The following is a 6,697-nucleotide window of genomic DNA, read 5'->3' on the forward strand; positions in this document are numbered from 1 at the left end:
AACAAATTTCCCGCTGTCCGTGCTCAGCCCTCCTCTATCTCTCTTCTCAGCCAGCCAGCGGACGCGCGGAGCCCATCGTCTGTTTGCTCACATGCGGCCCCACATGCCAGTGATAACGCAAGAGGACCCACTGAACCTGCACATCTTTCACCTCGACGTGCTGATGATGAAAAACAAATCCAATAAAGATCTTCGGTGGCCGCTTTTGGAGTTACTCAAGAGTAGTAAGATTCTATTTACAGTTTAACCCAAGATGCACATCTCGTGGCTTCAACTACCACTCTATTTTCTTTCATGACACGACATGGATGCTGGATGTCCCACGTGTCGGCAAAAGGAGGAAGAACCCGACCAAATCTTCGGTTGTGCTCTCGGATTAGACTAGTTGTGCTAACTTAAAAAATTTATTGTGTACTCCCTCCGTTCCAAAATACTTGACTTCCATTTGTCAAAAAATGGATGTACCTATATACTAAAACATGTCTAGATACATATATATTTTGAAAAATAGAAGGCGTGCATTATGCAACAGAGGGAGTAGAATGGATGCAAGTTTTTGTATTGGGAAGAAGAGTACATCCATATATTGATAGAGCGTTGGAGATGGCCTTACAAGTGGGACCGCAGTTGAGGAAACCGACTATCGGCAAACCCCCACCTCGCCCGCCGTGCGATGGCTGAGTTAGAGAAACGATGAGGTTGAAGAGATTGCTCTAGCACGGACTCCAAGAAATATGGTGTCAGATGGAAGTCGTGCTGGTGGCGTGTGCCGTACTACTGGACGTGAATGCTTGTTCTGGCCCATGCCACCCTACTACTCCTACTACTTACTATATAGTACTAGTATCGAGGATTCGAGGTGCTAGTTACGTACAATATGGCTACAGTAAAAACACCCGCACGACGTGTGAAGCATGTGAAGCCAGTACAAATAGTGTACTACTATTGTTGATTGGCTTTGATACGTCCATTTTGCATCATGCTTTTATATCAATATTTATTGCATTATGGGCTGTTATTACACATTATATCTCAATACTTATGGCTATTCTCTCTTATTTTACAAGGTTTACTATGAAGAGGGGGAATGCCGACAGCTGGAATTCTGGCTGGAAAAGGAGCAAACATTGGAAACCTATTCTGCACTGCTCCAAAAATCCTGAAACTCCACGAAACCACTTTTTGGAATTAATAAGAATTATTGCACGGAAGAAGTACACCAGGGGGCCCACACCCTGTCCAGGAGGGTGGGGGCGCCCCCCCCCCCCCCCGACCTACTGGGCCTGCCCCCTGTCTCCTGGGCCCCCTGGTGGCCCCCCGGTGTCCATCTTCTGCTATATGAGGGCTTTTACCCTGGAAAAAAATCGTGGGCAAGCTTACGGGACGAAACTCCGCCGCCACAAGGCGGAACCTTGGCGGAATCAATCTAGGGCTCTAGCGGAGCTGTTCTGCCGGGGACACTTCCCTCCGGGACGGGGAAATCATCACCAACGTCATCACCAATGATCCTCTCACCGGGAGGGGGTCAATCTCCATCAACATCTTCACCAGCACCATCTCTCTCAAACCCCTAGTTCATCTCTTGTATCCAATCTTGTATCAAAACCACAAATTGGTACCTGTGGGTTGCTAGTAGTGTTGATTACTCCTTGTAGTTGATGCTAATTGGTTTACTTGGTGGAAGATCATATGTTCAGATCCTTAATGAATATTATAACCTCTCTGATTATGAACATGAATATGCTTTGTGAGTAGTTACGTTTGTTCCTGAGGACATGGGTGAAGTTTTGCTATTAGTAGTCATGTGAATTTGGTATTCGTTCGATATTTTGATGAGATGTATGTTGTCTTTTCCTCTAGTAGTGTTATGTGAATGTCGACTACATGACACTTCACCATTATTTGGGCCTAGAGGAAGGCATAAGGAAGTAATAAGTAGATGATGGGTTGCTAGAGTGACAGAAGCTTAAACCCTAGTTTATTTGTTGCTTCATTAGGGGCTGATTTGGATCCATATGTTTAATGTTGTGGTTAGGTTTACCTTAATACTTCTTTTGTAGTTGCGGACGCTTGCAATAGGGGTTAATCATAAGTGGGATGCTTGTCCAAGTAAGGGTAGTACCCAAGCACCGGTCCACCAACATATCAAATTATCAAAGTACCGAACGTGAATCATATGAACGTGATGAAAACTAGCTTGACGATAATTCCATGTGTCCTCGGGAGCTCCTTCCTCATTATAAGAAATTGTCCAGGCTTATCCTTTGCTACATAAAGGATTGGGCCACCTTTCTTCACTTTATTTACTTTATTTACTTGCCACTCTATACAATTTGTCTTATCACAAAACTATCTATCACTTACAATTTCAGTGCTTGCAGAGAAAACCTTACTGAAAACCGCATATCATTTCCTTCTGCTCCTCGTTGGGTTCGACACTCTTACTTATCGAAAGGACTACGATAGATACCCTACACTTGTGGGTCATCAAGACTCTTTTCTAGCAACGTTGCCGGGGAGTGTAACGCTTTTGGTGAGTGGAACTTGGAAAGGAAACATTTATATAGTGTGCTGAAATTTTCTGTTACTTGTCACTATGGAAACTAATCCTTTGAGGGGCTTGTTTGGGGTATCTTCATCTCGACCAGAAGAGAAAAGAGTTGCTCCTCAACCTACTGAACCTTATGAAAATATTTACTTTGAGATTCCTTCGGGTATGATAGAGAAACTGCTAGCTAATCCATTTACAGGAAATGGAACATTGCATCCCGATTTACACCTTATCTTCGTGGATGAAGTTTGTGGATTATTTAAGCTTGCAGGTATTCCCGATGATGTTGTCAAAAGGAAGGTCTTCCCTTTATCTTTGAAGGGAGATGCATTGACATGGTATAGGCTATGTGATGATACGAGATCTTGGAATTATAAATGATTGAAGTTGGAATTTCACCAGAAGTTCTATCCTATGCATCTTGTTCATCGTGATCGTAATTACATATATAATTTCTGTCCTCGTGAAGGAGAAAGCATCGCTCAAGCTTGGGGGCGGCTTAAATCAATGTTATATTCATGCCCCAATCATGAGCTCTCCTGGGAAATGATTATTAAAAAAATTATGCTCGGCTTTCTCTTAATAATCGCAACTTGCTCGATATTTCCTGTGCTGGTTCTTATATGGTGAAGACTATTGATTTCAAATGGGACTTAATGGAAAGAATTAAATGCAACTCTGAAGATTGGGGTTCCGACGATGGTAAGGAGTCGGGTATGACACCTAAGTTCGATTGTGTTAAATCTTTTATGGATACCAATGCTTTTTGTGGATTTAGCGCTAAATATGGACTTGACTCTGAGATATTAGCCTCTTTCTATGAATCCTTTGCTACTCATGTTGATCTCCCTAAAGAGAAGTGGTTTAAATATAATCCTCATGTTGAAGTGAAAGTAGTTTCACCTATTACAGTTGAAGAAAAGACTATCACCTATAGTGATCCTATTGTTCCTACTACTTATGTTGAGAAACCTCCTTTTCCTGTTAGGATAAAGGATCATGCTAAAACTTCGACTGTTGTTCGTAAGAGTAATACTAGGACTTATACACCTCCTGAGCAAATCAATGTTGAACCTAGTATTCCTATGGTTAAAGATCTCTTGGATGATGATTTAGATGGGCATGTTATTTATTTATGTGATGAAACTGCTAATATTGCTAGACCTGATACTAAGACACATAGACCTGTCATAAGCATGTCTGTTATTTCTGTTAAAATAGGAGATCATTGTTATCATGGTTTATGTGATATGGATGGTAGTGCTAGTGCAGTACCTTATGACCTATATAAAGAAATTATGCATGACATTGCACCTGTTGAATTAGAAGATATTGATGTTACTATTAAGCTTGCTAATAGGGATACTATTAAAACAATTGGGATTGTTAGAGATGTTGAAGTTTTGTGTGGGAAAGTTAAATACCCTGCTGATTTTCTTGTTCTTGGTTCCCCACAAGATGATTTTTGTCCCATTATTTTTGGTAGACCCTTCTTGAATACAACTAGTGCTAAGATTGATTGTGAAAAAGATACTGTCACCATTGGCTTAGATGGTATGTCTCATGAGTTTAATTTTGCTAAGTTTCATAGACAACCTCGTGATAGGGAACCATCTAGTAAGGATGAGATTATTGGTCTTGCTTCCATTGCTGTGCCTCCTACTAATCCGTTAGAACAATATTTGCTAGACCATGAAAATGATATGTTTATGAAGGAAAGAAGGGAAATAGATGAAGTGTTCCTTAAACAGGAACCTGTGCTGAAACATAATCTTCCCATTGAAATTCTTGGGGATCCCCCTCCACCCAAGGGTGATCCCGTGTTTGAACTCAAACCATTACCTGATAACCTTAAGTATGCTTATCTTGATGAAAAGAAAATTTATCCTGTTATTTTTAGTGCTAACCTTTCAGAGCAAGAAGAAGAAAGATTATTTCAAACTCCGAAGAAGCACCGAGCTGCTATTGGATATACTCTGGATGATCTTAAGGGCGTTAGTCCCACGTTATGCCAACACAAAATTAAATTGGAGGACGATGCCAAACCAGTTAGAGATCCTCAACGATGACTAAATCCCAAGATGAAAGAAGTGGTAAGAAAGGAGATACTAAAGCTCCTTGAGGCAGGTATAATTTATCCCGTTGCTGATAGTGATTGGGTAAGCCCTGTCCATTGTGTTCCTAAAAAGGGAGGTATTACTGTCAGGACCGTATTTTCAGGATATTAATTTCCAGAAAATGGCCCTTGTGCTCACCAGCCCCAGGATTACTGTTAGCTGATGAGGCTCCAACTTGATACAAAAATTCCAAGCAAACTACAGAATATGTAGTACAAGACCATTCTGGCCTATGGGTACAACAAATGGTTTCTAGTGGTTGATGGCGGAAGCGGTTTGTGGATCATCAGCATCTATGGGACCCCATTTCCCACAGGAATAGCTGACCAGGTTAACTCCTATCTTCGCGAGGCTGCTATCACCGTTGCTTTGGTTCTGAGGCTGTCATCACAACGCTCCTCTCCATGCAAGAAATCTGGCCAAGACAATAGCCAGGGACGAGCCAGTGAGTACTTTGAATGTACTCGCAAACATTATGAACGCGGGTATAATATAACAAACGATAATCATGCCCTGAAAACATTCTATGATCACAACGTCAGTCGTAAAAATAAAATCCCTGATGCATGCAAGCAGGTTATTTATATGCAACATGAATATGTAATAACAGAGTAGTAATAATGATGTCTAAAGCGATGTCTCGAAAGGATAGTAAATAACGAGCATGCCTCAGTCGGGCGTCTGAGCGACACCACATAAAGGGCTTATAAGGTAAATAAATAACAAGCATGCCACAATCGGGCATCTAAGCGACACCACATAAAGGGCTTATAAAGTAAGTAAATAACAAGTATGCCACAGTCGGGCGTCTAAGACACCGCAAAGAGGGCTTATAAAATAATCACAGTGAATATCTAGGAGGTAGAACCGTCCCAGGGATACTCGATAATTCAAATAATATAATGGGTTAGTCCATAATAAAAATAAACATAATCATCAGAAGTCACATGTCATGATCCAAGTTCTGGTTTAACAGTCTCTCCTCCGAAGACCGACACTAAGACTGACACTTGACCCATCCCAGACTGTAGTCCTTAACCACGGACACGGCTATTCGAATAGAAATAAACTCTGCAGAGGGTGTACTCTTTACCCACGAGTAACGGATTCCTGTAGTCCATCGGGACTAATTCCATCTACGGTCTTTTAATTGAAAACACACCTGACCGCACACACCAGCCTAACTTACCGGTGTCAGGAATCACCCACGACACCTGTTAAGCAAAACTCTAAGTGGGGAGGCTACAACCTCGATTAGCATGGGATCACAAAATTTATACCGCGCGCAAACTAGGGGGAGCTACCCCTTCGGCTACAACCGAAAACACCCATGCCCCCGGACCAGGTGGCATGCCTACCGGAGGCCTCCGGTATCTTCCACCATGGCCTCTCTGTATGGTGTGTGCTAGGAAAGGGGTTGACAACTTACTGAACCGTACCCTACCTATGGCAGGGACAAGCGGTAGTACGAAACAAGTATGGGGGTTACCGGAACAAGACTCGATCTATGGTCGACTCAGGAGGTTTAAGTATTTCCTGCATGGTTAGCACAACAAATATGTTTCAACCAACAGACAAAGTCACCACTCGTCACGCCTCACTTTGCCGTACCGGGCACAACCGCCTCAACGAGGACCGGAGACAAGCTCGTGTCTACCCAAGACAGAGGCTCTCCCGACTTCCTCCCGGTAGGTATGAAAGGTATACGAGGGTGTCTACTATCACAATATATCGAATGCCAACAGCACAGAATCATCAATATGCACATATGAGTATGATCATATTATCACATGAAATAACGAAAACTTCGGGTCAAGGTGGTGTTGCGATCGCATCAAAGAACACACAACAATATTATGCCAGGGTTCAGAATGCTTGCCTTAAAGTGGTGGTGAGGCAGGGGGCATTCCAAACTTTTAAAAGTTTTTCTTCTTTCTCCAAAAATCCTATTTAAGAAAATTTGAAATTAACACGTAGTTTTAAAACAGCACAAAAAGTTGTTTGGAAAATTTTCAAATAAATATGAAAA

The sequence above is a fragment of the Triticum aestivum genome, chromosome 5B, assembly GCF_018294505.1.
Source record: "Triticum aestivum cultivar Chinese Spring chromosome 5B, IWGSC CS RefSeq v2.1, whole genome shotgun sequence".
NCBI classification, from domain to species: domain Eukaryota; kingdom Viridiplantae; phylum Streptophyta; class Magnoliopsida; order Poales; family Poaceae; genus Triticum; species Triticum aestivum.